The sequence below is a fragment of the Phodopus roborovskii genome, unplaced genomic scaffold, assembly GCF_943737965.1.
Source record: "Phodopus roborovskii unplaced genomic scaffold, PHOROB, whole genome shotgun sequence".
Taxonomy (NCBI): domain Eukaryota; kingdom Metazoa; phylum Chordata; class Mammalia; order Rodentia; family Cricetidae; genus Phodopus; species Phodopus roborovskii.
The window spans coordinates 4,339,331-4,352,868 of NW_026126549.1; positions in this window are offsets into that span (position 1 = coordinate 4,339,331).

Below are 13,538 nucleotides of genomic sequence, written 5' to 3' on the forward strand. Positions count from 1 at the left end.
ATCACCTCCTTTCCTGCCGGGTTCCCGGGCCATAACCTGGATGTCCTTCTCACTCAGTAATAAGAAACATTTCACCTCTGTCCTACTGTGTTAAAAGCTAATCTCACTATGGAGCTGGGAATAGAGCACAAGACCAGCAGTATGTTTTCACCATCCACATAGGGGTAGTAAAATATAACCTCAATATAGTTAATGGGTAAAGGGACATCAGGAATGCCAGGGTTACACAGACAAACTGTCTCAAAAACAAACTAAATTGTGTATGTGTGTGTTTATACATATAATTTCTTAATTATAACTGTATAACACTTGATATTTATAATGGCAATGTAGCCAGACCCACCACATCCTGAGGGGAGGGCATCCCTGTAGCAATGGCCCTCCTTTTTACTGTATCATCAGCATCCATACCTACAAGATAAGTACAGGCAGCACACAAGGACACCCTAAAATAAAACAAAAAAAGCACATTAACTCCCTGCATCCCTCTAGGCAGCTCCACTCGAATTTTACTTCTTGGGAGACAGGGCTATAATGTCCTGAACCACTGCCATTGCTCTGTCCCCCACCTTTTCACTCAAACTACACTAGTCAAATTCCCAGCGACAAAGTTGCTAAGTTCTGTAATTAAGTCTTTGTGATCTACGTTAAAATTCAAAACAATTCCTCCATATTCCAATTGAATATCTTGTGTAACAAGAATATAATTGTTTTGCTTCTTTTACTTTTTCATTATATATGTTCATTATGCACAGTATTGTACTACAGAAGGCCATTTTCATACATTGAGCAGACCTGCTATACTCCCTGACCTCCCTATTTTCCCCCTTACCCTCTTTTATTAGTCCTCTGTATTCTCCTAGCCTATTTCATTTCTATTTTCTTGTTTGTTTTCTTTTTATTTACCTATTTTTATTTTGTGTGCATTGGTGTTTTGCCTGCAAGTACATCTATGTGAGGACATCAGATCCTGCAGTTAGACAGTTGTGAGCTGTCATGTGGGTGCTGGGAATTGAACTCTGGTCCTCTGAAAGAGCAGTCAGTGCTCTTAACCACTGACTCATGTCTCCAACCCCTGTTTGTTTATTTTCAAGACAGGAGTTCTGTGTGTAGCCTTGGCTGTCCTGGAACTCAATTTGAAGACTAGGCTGTCTCTTGTGATGATATATTATTTATGATTTATTAAAGTTTACCTGAGGATTCAGAAAGCAAAATAAGCCTCAACCTATAGAGATCAGGCAGTGGTGGTATACACCTTTAATCCCAGGACTCAAGATTAAGAGGAAGACAGGATCTCATGGCATACATCAGAGTGGTAACAGAGCTCATGCCTTTGATCCTAGCAACTGGGATCACATATCTGATGAGGAATGGTCTTCTGTGTATATGTTTGTCTTATTGGTTGAGGAATAAAACACTGTTGGCCAACAGGGCAGCAAGATAGGTGGAACTAGGATATGAGCAGGATTCTGGAAAGTGTAGGCAGAGAGGAGTTATCATGAGATCCCAGGAAGTGGCATAGCTGAGTAGAAAGAGAATATAAGCAGAGACAAACAGGAAATCGCTCTCTTCTCTTCGGACACAGTGAGTCAGTCACCATGTAGGACACCAGAGGAGTAACAGACCCCCGAACCTTTCTCCAGTAAGAGAAGATCACAAGGGAATGCTTAGATTGATAGAAATGAGCTAATATTTAAGAGAGAGCTAGCCAAATAAGAAGCACTAGTCACATGCCAACAGCTTTATAACTATATAGCATCTGTGTGTGCTTCTTTGGAACAGAGAAGAGCAATGGGGCCTGCCAAGCCAGAAGACTCACCCTATACATACCTTTGACCAGTTATGAGTCTTTCTGCATTAACTGTCACCCACTGCAAACAAAAGCTTCTACCAAAGCTGAAATCAGCACTAATTTATGATTATAAACAAATATTTAGGAGGCAGCTTGACACCAGGTTCATTTAGCAAAACAACAGCAGAACCTCACTGGGGCCATGACTTCTCCAATCATAGCTTTTGAATTCCCTCCTCAGTTACAATCTGAAAACAGTTGGTTATGCCCATAATAGTCATGCCATTATTGCACCAGTGGGCACACCTTGCCTGGCAGATACATATTGTACCTTGTGAAGTGCACAGCTGGGTAAAATGGTTGATGATTTTTCACCACCAGTAGCTTACATGACACCTTGCAACACTACAAAAGCTAGTCAACAGAGAAGACGCTTCAAACTTAGATCAATCTTGATTTCTCTATATTCTACAATCACTATACTTTCATGATATATATACATACACACTAGTTTATATGTCTATATAAAATCTAGGCCCCACATGAGAGAAGATATATGTATCTTTCTAATACTGGCTCAATTCACTTCTCACAGTTATCTTCTGGTGCATCCATTTTCCTACAAACAACATAACTCCATTCTTCATTATAGCTAGAAAAACTTTCATCATCTATATACACCAAATTTTCCTTATCTGGTCCTCTCTTGATGGTCACCTAGGTCAGTTCCATAGCTTAGCTATTGTGCTACAATAGACATTAGCGTGTAAATAGCTTTGTGGTACATTGACTTGAAGTCTTGCAGTAAATCCCAGTAGTGGTAGGTCTATTTTTTAGTTTTTGAGGAACCTCCATTCTGATTTTCATTGTGGCTGGACTGATTCACACGCACACACGCACGCACACATCAACAATGGTTAATTTTTAATCCCTATGTTACATAACTTTTTCCTGGGGATGCATAAACAAACATCTGTTCACTTCATGTAGTGCACCCACAGAAGGCCAAGTGCCAGAGGGAGTAAACAGTTCCACCAAGACCAGCCTGGTGAACCAAATGGTGTATTGCAGCATCAATTATGGCTCAAACATCTGCATTGCTAAAAAGCCCACTTGTACTTTGTGACACTCACAGAAGCTCCATCCCTGGCCCTCTTGCTGCAGGCATCAGGCAGCTCCACTGAGGACTCTTCTTTCCCTTTGCCAAGCCTTCTGCCCATGTGACCTGGAGGCAGAGCCTGTGAGTCATACTTTCTGAGATTTTTGTTTGTTTGTTTGTTTGTTTTTCGAGACGTGGTTTCTCTGTGGCTTTGGAGCCTGTCCTGGAATTCCCTCAGTAGACCAGGCTGACCTCAAACTCACAGAGATCCACCTGCCTCTGCCTCCCAAGTGCTGGGATTAAAGGCGTGTACCACCACCACTGCCAAGCTTGACCCTCCCTCTAAAGCAGAAGGTTTCATTTCAGAGGAAATAGCTACAGAAGGCCCACCTTACTAAACCTATAAGCAGCATTTCAAAGAAATGAGTGATGAGGGGGCTAGGTGTCACAGCTCCTGCTTGTGATGAGTTTCTGTGGGAGAAGTTCACGATATCAACAACCCTTCCTTACCCAAATTCCCAGAATTTGGGAAGTGAAAGCAGGAAGATAAAGTGTTCAAGACCAGCCTGATAATACTCTGTCTCAAAAAAAAAAAAAAAAAAAAAAAGGAAGGAAGAATGATAGAAAGAAAGAAAGAAAGAAAGAAAGAAAGAAAGAAAGAAAGAAAGGAAGGAAGGAAGAAAGGAAGGAAGAAAGGGAGCCTGCACAGAGCCACAAAGCAGAAATCATTTGCTTGAAGGAGTGTATGGTATTGTTGAGAATGATATTCCCAAAACATAGTAGGTTTTGGCGTGGTGAGCAATTTAACTGAAGGAAAGGAAAAGACCTTACCAGTAGGCTCAGAATCTCATTTGCCTCTTCCCAGCAGGGCAGGGAAAGGCTTTCTGTTTAGTTCCCTTGTCAGCAAAAGCTTGGAGCCACTGAGGATAAAGTGGTTACCTCTACCTCTGGTCTCTGCCCTGAGCTTTCATTAACTGAACTCATAGAGCAAGAAAAAAAAAAAAAAAAATACTGATCTAAAAACACAATCGGACAGACCTTTTCTTCACACACCATTGTCTTCTATTTCAGTCTCACATAATATCCAAAAAAGAATTGTTTTTAATCTATTGTCTGTTCTGTAGGCATGGTGACATTTGACTCTGGCCATGTGTGTTCCTCTAGGCTCCTTCAGTTCTCTTTGTCAACCATTACTGATCCTAAAATCCCTGTCTGCCTTACCCATTGCTTCCTTCCCCACCCTGTGGGATAGAAGTACATGAGCTTCTGAATCCTGCTGGGATGGGGTTATTTCCACTCCTGTGATTTTTCTCCTTTTTCATGTTAGTATATTTGTGTGCCTTTTCTTCTTTTTATCTTCCTGTATGAGTTCATTTTGAGAAATCTTCAAAGGATAGAGGGTAAAGTTCCCTTAGCCCTTGTGTAAAACTCCTGTCTGCTTCTGTTACTACAGAATGGGGGCCTTGGGTCCCCACTCTCCTCTACAAGTTTCTCCCAGAATGTGTCCTTAGGCAGCTGCTCACCAAGCTCTTATTCAGGGATCACTAAAGGACAAAAGTGTGTCCTGAAAGGTTAAAGCATCCAGCTCTTGTTGACAGTGTGTGAGGTTGACTGGCTGAATGGTCTAAAAACAAATGCCACCTGCCAATTTCAAGGACACTGAAACAGTCTAAAGGGAAAATGCCAGCCAAGCTAAATAGCATAAAGCCTGTGACCACGTGACTTAGAGTTACTGCCAGCTGAGTATGTGTCCCAAGGAAGAATAAAGGACTATAAAAGAAATTTATTTCTTAACTTAAAAACTTATGGGTGTCTTAGTTACTTTTCTATTGCCATGACAAAATACCACAACCAAGGCAACTTACAAAAGAAAGCATCTAATTTAGAGACTCACAGTTTCAGAGGGTTAGAGACCATGATCATCATGGTGGAGAACATGGTCGCAGGCAGGCATGGGGCTGAAGCTAAAAGCTAATATCTACAAATACCAAGTATGTGCAGAGAGAGAACTGACTTGGAATGGCATGGAGTTTTGAAACTTCAAAACCTGCCCTCAGTGAAATGTCTCTTCCAATGAAGTCATACCTCCTAATCCTTCCCAAACAGTTCCACAAACTGACAACCAAGCAAACATGAGAACCTACAAGGCTTCTGTCATCCAAACCACCATAGTTGGTCAACCTTATGTGGTCTTTGTGATATCGAATAGCTCATGTAGGAGCTTTTGTGAGGTACTAAACTCACTCTCTCTTCCCCATGGTTCACCTTTCTCAAATTTTAATTGAGATCTCCAGGAAGAAGGTTTAACAATTACATTTGGGTCTGCCCCAGACATATAAGTGAGACTTCAAGAGAAACAGGAAAAAGTTAGGAAGTCCTTAATTCTTCAGAAGTTTGGAGTACCTGGTCCTAGGCAGTTTCCAAGGTCTTCTAACTTCTTTTTTCCTGGTGTTAGGGATTAAACTCGGGGCCTTAAGTGTGTGCAAAGCTGCTACTTCTGAGATACACCTTCTGTCCATCCCATTTCTTTTATTACAAAAATGCTCAGAAGCTGAGTGGTGTGGTTCACACCTGTAATCTTAGCAACCATGACAGATGAGATGAGAAAATGTAACTTGCGCTACACCATACAAATTGTCTCAATAAATAATAAATAAATTCACAGCATGCCACAGCACCATAGTTTGAAGTGCAGTTTTCTAAACCTCAACAGTATTCACTGCCTTCTAGCAAAATCATGCTGACTGCTTTCTTTGTGGAGAGGTAAGAGAGGTCACCCAAGGGGTAACTGTTGTACCTCAGAAAAGAGATAATGATATTTGAGACCATGGTGGAGTACAGAGATGAGCAATGGTGGGATTCTAGCTCTATTTTGAAGGTAGAGATAGCCTGATGGGTGAAAGGTTGGAAGTCAGATGAAAGAAGGAAAAGCGATCTTGACCATCACCTTGAAAATGATCACCAATGAATAGTAGGAATCAGTACCTGTATCAATATTCTGGGGATACTATAAATACCATAGTGGCTTCAACATCATAAATGTGTTATGTGTTTTCTTATACCTAAGGCATCCAGGAGTTATATAAAAAAAAAAGTATCATCAGCACAGTGGACTGTCCCATGCCTCCCCTGGTTCCCAGAAGTTCCACACAGTCCTCTCCAATGGATGGTGTTCTCCTTATGGCTTCACATACCTTCCCTCTATACATCTACTTTTGTGTCTACATTTTCATAAGGATGCCACTTATATTAAGTTAAAACTAGCCTGATTCTTGACATACCACATTCAGAAGGCTCTGTATTCAATCCTTAGGACCACACAATTCTCTGGAGAAGGGCTACCATAATGACTTGGTGATTTCAACTGTTACAGACTACACTCTATTGCCTGTGTGAAGTCCTAACCCTTCTATAACTGCATTTGTCTACCTGTCCATTTACTTAGGGTACTAGGCTTAAAACCCAGGATCTCGCACATACTATGGACACACTCTACCACTGAGTTATAACCCTAGTGATGTAACTATACTTTGAGATAGGGACTTTTGAAAGATGTTTAAATTAAAATAACATTGTAATTCAATCCCTAATCCGATATGACTGTGGCATTAGAAGAGGAAGAGACATGTGGAAACATGGAGAAGAGTCATACAAGGCATAGAGAAATCAGTCTGCTGACAGCTCCAACTCAGACTCCAGAGCACTCGAGAAACACACTTCTGTGGTTCAATCCTTTCACCATACTTTGTTATGAATCCTAGCAAACCAACTTAGCTGCTGAGACCTTGCTTCCAAACGAGATCAAATTCAGAGGTACTGCAGTTGAAATGTCAACGCATTTTTAGAGAACATCCTTAATGCCATAATGCCAGGTGTGAGCTAGCAGAGATGGAAGACAGAAGAGACCCTGGTGGTGCTGAACTCCATCTCCAGTTGTCCATCCTTTTGTGTAGTGTCTCCTTGGAATCTCTGTGCATCAATAAGATCCTTCCATTAAATCTCTCCTTTAGTATTTAATCTGAGAACTAAGACTCCTACCCAATAGGATGCAGGAGGACCAAATAAGCCACCATGAGTTTATGTGCTAAAAGAAAGAGCAGACACTTTATTGTCCAGTCTATTTTCCATTCCAAGATCAGTCCAGCTCCTGAGACCTTGAAAAGTCAAATTGCCATTCACACTTACCTTGATTTCACCTTGATTGCTGGAAAATCCAAAAAGAAATGTATTCATTTTGTTTGGTAAAATTGCATTCTTAAAAGGCCAACCATCTCACACCATTATGGCATTTTTAAAAACTTCTTGTCTGAGAAGATGGATTTTAAAAGACTGATCTCACACACCAGACTGAAGGCCAGAAATTACCGAAGTATATCTGCAGTCATACATCATAAAATAATAATGACTAAAATCCGAAGGCAGAGCTGGGGAGGTGAATCAGTGGGTCAAGTCCTAGCAGTGCAAGCAAAGGGACCTCAGTTTGAATCCCCAGGACACATACAAAGCCAGGTGCAGTATCACTCCTCTGTAATCCCAACATTGCTGTGACAAGATGGGAGGCAGAGACAGGAGAACCTCTGGAAGCTTGAGGGCCAGCTATCCCAGTGTACAGAGCACAGTGACAAACAGCAGAGAGACCCTGAAGTGGAAGGTGAGAACTTACATCTGTCCTCTGACCCCCACATGCTCACCATAGCACATGCCCATGCTCACACAAAGCCATGCATGTGCACACATATGCACACATTCCCTCTCTCTCTCTCTCTCTCTCTCTCTCTCTCTCTCTCTCTCTCTCTCTCTCTCTCTCTCTCATGCACACACACAGGCAGAAAGAGAAAGAAAGAGAGAACTTCAAATGAAATGATGCTTGCCCAGCCTACAAGAGGCCCAGGGTTGGGCTATGAATTTAAAACAAAAGAAACAATAAAAAAGACAACTACATATAGTAAGACATATGAACACTATAGTAAACCTCATGTGATTTTTATTCTTGGTGCTGGGGATTGATCCAAAACTCTCAGACACGCTAAGACAATGGCTAACCCATGAGTTCCCACCGTAACAGCCCTTTAATGTGAGTAACCTCAAGAAATCTTTTGTTGGGGCTGGCAAGATGGTTCAGTAATTAAAAGCATTTGCCACATAAATGTGTGACAGGAGGTCCATCCCCAGGACCCACCTCAGGGTGGAAGGTGACAAGTGACTCTACAAAGCTATCCTCTGATCTCCACATTTGTACATGGCACACATGCACACATACACACACATCATGCACACACACAACAACAACAACAATAATAATAAAGCTTAAAAAAAGTCTTCCTAGGTCTATGTGTATATATTTGCAGTGCTGCATATCAATTTTTTTTTTTTTGGATCCTGTCCTGGAACTCGCTCTGTAGACCAGGCTGGCCTCGAACTCACAGAGATCTACCTGCCTCTGCCTCCCGATTGCTGGGATTAAAAGTGTATGCTGAAAGGATGAAAATACAGCCTAACTCTCTAATGGCCACTAAAAGTTAGAAATTTAAAAAAAGTCCATCAGTATGTATTTAAAAATCACCGTAGCTGCATGCAAAGCTCAGGAAAAAAGAAAAACACATGAAATAGCTTGGTCACGATTATCGGTTTCTAGAAATTATTATTATTATTCATAACCACCTAGTTTCTGAAGAATGTTGTTATCCACAACAACAGTCTGGGAATTGTTATGGGTCATCTTTTCTATAAAGAAAATTAATAACTGAAAGAGACGGGACTCATGGCAAGAAGGGAAAACTAGAAAGAACAAGTGCCTCTGCAAATAGATATTGATAACTCCCTGACTGGAGAGTACATTCTCCCAGCTGCTTAAGGACAAGGCCACTGAGCCCACTGGTCCTAGAGAAAGAAAACCCCCTAACCTTGCAGGTACGCTAAACAATCCCACCTTGTAAAAACTGTGTACTCTATGAAATCTCTGTAACCTAGGAAACCTTATTAACCATCCAAGTTTTGAACTGTCCCACAACCTTGCTTACCTTGCTTTTAGGCCTAGTGAAAATAACAGGCTAGCTTTGAAACTGGCCTTGTTAGCTTTGATGTAAATCCTATGAAAGCTATCTCTATTCTGCCCTCAAGGTCCTCAGTCCTCTACCCCTGCGTGGTGTATGACTGTGGACCCCAGAGCACTTGAATAAAAATTCCTCATGCTATTTGCATCGAGACCACTTCTCATGAGTGATTTGGGATGTCGCCTTTCCTGAGTGGGAGCATAAAGGACCACGCTCTGCAGATCTTTCAGTGCCACCAATGCCCAGTGCTGCATATCAAAACTTAAGACAGCATGCATACTACCGTTTAACTGTACCCCTAGGTCCCAACTTATTTTTGAAGGGAAGTGGGATATGATAAACAGAAAGGGCCCTGAAGGGTGGAATGGGTAGAAGAGGAGAGAATAGAAGAGACACAGTGACCAACCGCAAGGCGACCTAGAGCAAAGGAAAGTAAATGGAGCTATTTTAAAACAGTAGCTTTAGCTCATCATTTTTTTTTCTAAAAGGACTGTTTGATGAGATTGACTGGAATGGTAATGTTATGAGCTGATGAAGTACCTACCACCCAAGAAAAATGACAGCTAGCAAATGATGTCTGTTCCCAAGCCCCAGTGCTACCCAAAAGCTTTCACATATACAGTTCATCTGCAACAGCTGAGGGGATATGTGTTTATCTTTAGACTGGTTTCCCTGGCAACAGATTACCAGATGAGTATTTGCATGCATGGATATTAAGAGGTGCTTTGAGGAAGTTAAAGAATGCAGGATGAGTCAGGGGGTCAATGTGGACCCAGAGTTGGTTCCATTTGAGGGCATTTCAATTCTTCAGGAAGCTCTATTGACAGGACAACTAGATAAACAAGTCCCCCATAGCAAAAGACAAGTGTGAGTAAGGAAGGCCCTGAGGAGGTGAGAGTCTGGGCCACAAGAACAGGTGGAGGGAGAGTGCTGCCATGTCACTAGTGTGATTATTCATGGAATAGGATGGAAAGTGTGAAGAGAGTCATCCATCCAGAGCAACTGGGATCGAACTTCCCCCCAAATTCTGGTCTGCAAAGACAAGATGGAGTCTTCTGTGTGCAGAAAACTGGGGGAAGAAGAAAACTGGGATTCTCTGAAGCCTTCATCACAGAGGTACAGATTAAAGACACTGATGTTTTCCAAAGGAAAAAAACACTCTGCAAAAGAAAGAGTTAGGGAATCTTGCGGAAAGAACTCAAGAGGGAAACAACAACAACAACCATAATATATGCTTCTCATCAGGTTTGATGACACACACCTACAATCCCATCATTTGGAAGGGTGAGGCTAGATTACAAATTCAAGGCCAGCCTCATCTGTAAAGCAAATTCCAAGCCAGTAGGAGCTACAAAACCAAGCCCTGCCACAACAAAAGCAAAGAAAAAATGATAATAAAATGACTTATTCTAGAGGGGCGTGATAGTCCATGCCTATAAGCCCCGCACTTGAGAAAGTGAGGCAAGAAGACTGATGAGATACATAGTAAGTTCTAGGCAAGCCCAGGCTAGAGAGAGAGAGAGCCTTTCCAAAAGGGGCAGTGGTGGGCAGTAACGATTCTTCTGGATCAATTCAATGAGCATGATGACTTAAATCAGATGAGCATATTTTTTTTGTTTTGTTTGTTTTTTGTTTTTGAGACAGTGTCTCACTGTCTTAGCCTAGACAGGCCTCAAACCCATGATCTTCGTGTACGGCCTTTCAAATTACAAATATGTAATTGAGATTACAGATATATACATCAGACCAAGCCTTTTCTTTTTCTAACTTTTTCTTCTTTGGGGTTCTTGTAGAAAATAGGAGAGATGTAATGAGGGTCAAATCCAGGGCCTTCTATAGGCCTTTACCACTGAGCTACATCCCTACTCCCCAGAAGAGCATGTCTGATCAGTGTTATTTCCACGCAGAATAGAATGATTCTTTGGCACCCTTATTTTGTTCAGAAGTCATAACTCCTTTCTTGGGCACAGGTAATACCAAACATTCAAAGTGTGAGAGGTAAAGGGTGAGTTCCAGGAATGCAGAGGATTTGTCACATGCATCCCAATGTTCTTTCATACTCCCATGTTCTTTACAATGATTGCTCCCTTTGAGATAGATGCACACAGAAACCAGGATGTCAAGTCAACCTGTATTTTCTACATGAAATAGCAGTCTAGTGATGATGTCAGAATCTCTTGAGAAGACAGAGTAAGCAATTGTCAAAGGATGGGGAGCACATTCTGTACCCCAATATATTAATCAACCCATCAGCAGCCGTTTCCCTAACCTCAGAGCAATAATAAAAAGGATGGCTAAATGACAACTTTTCTGGGCATAAATCTCACAAGATTAACTCATCTAACATAACAGATATTGCCAAACAGCCAAAAAGTACCCCCGATCTTGGAATAAATGACAAATACGGTAGTTAATGATTCAACAGCAAAGGGTCTCCAGAGGAAAGGGACAATCTATACCTCATCCGGAAGTCTGAAAGTGGATGGAGTTGCCAAGAGAAAGAAATCAAGCAAGAGAAGGTCATGGTGCTGGTTCCTGGTTCAAGCGCTTCTGAGATTCAGACAGTGGCATAGGTGAATGAATAACTCTTGGTCCACCCTGACAGTGGACAGTGAAAGGATGGAAAAATCCAGCCTAACTCTCCAATGACCCCAGGAAGCTAGAAGTTTAGAAATACTTTCTAAAAAGCCCTAAACAGCTCAAATTCCAGACCCTGTCCTCTGCCAGTAAATAAGCCAGGTCACACTCCTTGCTGTTTATGACAGTCAGGCCCTTGAGTACGTAATCCTGATAACAGAAAATGAGCTGGCTAACCGCTTATCTGACTTTGTAAACTGCTTGTGAAACCCCCACCCCAGTGACCTATGTGTGGGCTTTGTTGTAAACCCTATAAAAACTGTCTCAATTTTGCCCTCAAGGTCCTCAGTCCACTACCCCTGTGTGGTGTATGACTGTGGACCCCAGTGCACTTGAAATAAAAATTCTTCATGTTATTTGCATTGAGACTGCTTCTCGTGAGTGATTTGGGGTCTTGCCTTTCCTGAGTGGGAGCGTGAAGGTCCACGCTTTGAGGGTCTTTCAACAGCACACTCTTTCCACTGGTATTTGTTAAGTATCATCTGTGCACCTGTCAAAGAATAATATAAAGGAAAGGCAAGTGTAGCTCCTCCTTCTAAGGATAGACTGTGGGTTGTCTGTTGTCTATCAGAACTTGTTACACCTTTCCATCTTCAGATAGAATCCTGCTCTCCTGCAGACTCTTGCCTCACCCCTAATCACCAGTCCCCAAGACAGAAGCTCCAGCCCCGTCCTGATGGGTCTGAGGATCACCTCTACTGCCAGACGAGAAATGCAGTGGACCCAGGACCCAGTATGGACCAATGAGACATCAAGAAAGGCTTGTAGAGCTTCTGGACATTAGCTCTGCCTGCTCTGGATACAAACAAGGAAGTGATCCCAACCAAGGCTAGCAAACATCCCACCAGTAGGCAGCCTCTGTTTGGTACCTGATGAGTCTCCTTTACACCCCCTCAGATAAATACACTGTCAAGACCATCAGCAACTCAAAAAGAGAAATTTTATATTGGCCATTGGTTTCAGAAGTTTGCACGCATGGTCAATTGGCTCCATGGCCTTTGGGCCTATGGCAAGGCAGTACATTATGGTGAAAAAGATGCTTGCCTTGTGTTGCCTAGGAGAGGAAGAGTGGAACCCTAACTTCCCCTTAGGGATTTATCACACATGCTCTAACTTTATTCTAAAAGATTCCTGCTCCTAAAAGTCCCACTGTCTTGTCAGTATTTAACACTTGGCTTTTGGGAAACAGTTAAGATCCAAACAATCACTTCAATGAAGTGGTAACAATTTGGAGAAAGCAACAATTTGGTTTCAGCAAACCCTTGACCAACTATCTGAAATGCCTTACAATTTTTATAGCAATGTACTAGCAAGCCCACCTTTTAGTTAAGCCACTATGCATCTTAGGCTGTGACTTGTAGATTAAAAAATAAATAAATTCTGGGGTTGGAGGAACAGCTCAGTGTTTAAGTGCATGAATTGCTCTTGCAGAAGACCCGAATTCAGTTCTCAGCATCCATGTCAGAAGGCTCATATGCCATAATTCCAGCTCCAGGTGGTCCAAAGCTCTCTCCCTGCCTTCACTGACACCTGCACTCATGCACATATGTACACAGACATGCAGACACACTTAAAATTAACTTAAAAAAACTCAACTAGGAAAAAGGCTAACAATCTAGGCTTAGCTCTCCTGGAGAGACTGTTTTTCCTACTTTCATAGTTTTTCCTACTATGGATAAAATATTGAAACTGGCTGAATTTCTCAAAGATGCAGCTATTTTTAACAACTGTATCTAGAGCACCCAAGGAACTCTAAATGCTAAATCATGGTGCCATGCAGATAAGACAAAGTATAAACAAGTCCTCTGGCAATGGAACTGCTATTCAACAAAACATATTATAATTATTTCACAATGGTGGCTAGCATTTACTGGGTACTGAATACATGTGCCAGTCACTCTTTGTGTAGCTACTTATAGTACCTTGCATATATTAAGTTATTTAACCACCTCAGTCT